This window comes from Acipenser ruthenus, chromosome 7, assembly GCF_902713425.1.
Source record: "Acipenser ruthenus chromosome 7, fAciRut3.2 maternal haplotype, whole genome shotgun sequence".
In the NCBI taxonomy this organism is placed as follows: domain Eukaryota; kingdom Metazoa; phylum Chordata; class Actinopteri; order Acipenseriformes; family Acipenseridae; genus Acipenser; species Acipenser ruthenus.
The window spans coordinates 53,008,248-53,011,511 of record NC_081195.1 but is presented as its reverse complement, the minus strand read 5'-3'; positions in this window follow the sequence as shown (position 1 = coordinate 53,011,511).

Below are 3,264 nucleotides of genomic sequence, written 5' to 3'. Positions count from 1 at the left end.
TTTGGGGATAGCTGTAGTTTATCATTTTATGCAACTGTTAGGATCCATAATGTGCACAACAATCCTACTTCAGTACAGCTATCTGAGACTTTTATTTTTATTTTTATTTTTTTTTGGGGGGGGCGACTATTAACTTTAGATTATTATTTAATATCAAAATGCATCTAAAGCACTTTAAATAATTGCTGTACATCTAAAAAGTGCTTTAATTCCTTTGTAAGTTTTAAACTAGATCAATATGTCGTGCTTATTAGCTTTAAAATAGAAATATTCATAGACTATTCCAGCTTGAAGAGTGATCAAGTACCTGCCTCTGACATATAATGTACCTGCAGTAACAAGTATAACCTTCAAGTATAGATAAAACAGCCAGATTACTTCGTGAATGAGAAATGCTTTCAACAGCGAATTAGTAAATAAGGTGTAATAGCCTCTTGAGAAATAAATATATTTTGATATCACCACATATCTGCCTTATGGTACTTGTTTTTGTTGATACCACATGCTCACAGTGGACGTTATTGTTTGGGTTATTGTACCCATTTCCTGGAGCCTTTCGGATGTCAAGACAGCATTCAGATCAGTCAATAATTGTCTTCTGGTATGTTTTTCATTCCTTAAAAATGTCTGACATAGTGGTTTGATTTCCAAGTTACAGATTCAGATGCTCTGACTAACAGGCCACTTTCCTCTATCAAACTGTATGTCCAACTAAATAACAGGACCTAATATACTACATAGGTGCTCAACAGATTACGACCATAATGTGGCCACATCCTGAACTGTGTACTATTTTTCAACCAAGTGGATCTTTCATAACGCTTTTAAAATGCTTTCCCTGTGCTTATATTGTACTATGCATTTACCGTTACAACATGAACCTGTGCTTTATAAAATGTTATAGCTAACTTGAAATATGCAACTGTTTAAGAGCTGAAAACAATTAAAAAGGTTGAATTAAGCAAATTATCAGTTCAATGAAGGGCCTAGTTAAGTAATTGAGAGCTCACTTAGAATGAAAACCAGCAGACACAGGGGGTCCTCAGGACTGGGGTTGAAAACCACTGCTCTTGACTATAAGGTCAGGGATCATTAGCTTTTGGCTATGATGACCGAACTACAACTGGCAGGTTGATAGGTGAAATAACTGGGCCTCCAATAGACAGTGAATAATGAATAATGAGATACCTCTCACCCTCCCTCAAGGAATCTGCATGATTGACATGAATGAGAAAAATGTGTCAATTGCAAATAGTTTTGAGGTATGACTTGAGATCATTCACCACTGGCTTGCTGTGCTTGAAGTTGTTTCAAACTGACTGCATTTCAACACTGTTAAAAAAAAAACAATAACACTTTATCCTGATACATTTACTATGCAATTACACTGTTCAAAATGTTATTGTACTGTATTTTTTTTATGGACTAACACTAATACCGTCTTTGTGAAACGACTTGTGCGTTTGGTTTCTTTTTAAGAGCAAATGTACACTTTGTTTAGTTTTTAAAGTAATTGTTTTTAGTTTCAATTATTTTCACGCTGTGACTATCATGGTTCTCTATGTCTGTCACATTACAAATAATATTATTAATAACAATAACAAAAGTTCAATAATTGCAAGCTACTGAAACAATTGAAAAAACAATGGTACAATTGTATTCTTTAAGTCTAAAAAATAATGAAAAGAAAAGGTGTTGCAACAGTTGTAGAATATTGTTTTTAAATGATCTGATTAAAGAGACTTTGTGCTCAATGGTGTATTTGTTACACTGATAAAAACCATCATAAATACATTGATAAGGTCCATTCGCGACATCATTCGAATCTTTAAAATGTGCCATTTCAGCCTTTGGTTTATCTGACGGATTCCAAACTTTTATAACTCTTTCATAACATTGTATCATTACTTGAGTTTAGATATATAGCTAAGCTATACAAAAAAAAAGAAAATGTTTTGGAAGTTCATTTCTGAGAGGCACTCCTTCTTCTCACACATTTTCTACATAGCCTTCCTAAACCCCCTACTCCATTTCCTAATTTACAGGGCACAAATATGACGAGTATCCTTGATAACTATTTCACATAAGGAATAATGCAGCTTATAAACAGGAACTCAAAATATTTGTTTGTTTTTCCTATGTTTGTCATATGCATTACTGTTAAGATTGCTTAAGAAACGCATTATGTTTTTAATTGGGTTTAACAATCATGGTTACCATCGATACACCTTGCTACCATGCTTTCACTTTTACTATGCTTTACTCATTTTGCTAGGCGTTTACCACGGTTTACCTCAGAACCTTAACGTTTTAAATGACAGTATATTTAATGGGCATGTCATAATTATTACATTTCATTGAGCCTTTCAATATGCTCCAGCCTACATTATATGACTAAACTAGATTTGGTGGGATTGATCCCTCCATTCAGTAGATCAGTCGTTCTGATTGTATCCAGGTAGCCTACAGTATAGCTTCAATTTGTCACGACTGCACCTCCTTTTAGTTTTAATCCGTCTTTTTGAGCTGTCTGAGCATCTGCTGTATCACACAATTTGCTCCCCCACAACCCCAGACACGCACAGGTTCTCTTTTCTTAATATATACAAAGCAGGTGGCAGAGAGGGAGACACAAGGGCTCAGAATCGTGCCTCCCAGGATAAAAAAATACTTAAGTGTAACAATTGAAGTGTTGTTTCAACAGCTGTTTATTTCTCACGAACATGGAAGACTTTGAATTGTATGCCCTTTGACCAGCATTCTAATAATACACGATTAATCACTTATTGTTAAATATAAAGTCTTATTTATTATCTACAGAACCTCTTCTACATTACTTTATAAATAATATACCCTCTTCTTGTTTTTGTTTATATAACTACCATATTTAAGTTGAAATGTTTGTTAAAATTGTACTAGTTACTAGTTTTGGTATAACTAATTTTACATATTTTACAATATGGTATTACAGTGTTAATGTTACAATATAGTATCTAATAGTTACACACAATATTGACAAACAATTTTAAAATGTTCAACAATGTGGCGAGACTGCAAAATTCAAATTGCTGATATTGTACGATTTATGTAAGAAACGAAATCCATTGGTGAAACGCATATTTGATAAAGGAACCTTGCGTGCAAGCGTTGATCTGACAGTGAGTGACTCATGCTTTACAGGAATGTTGCTTTAAAAGTTGGAAAAAATGCGAAGCTACTGGGCGGAGCTTACAGCGTCCTGTCACTCTTTATTATTACCTTATT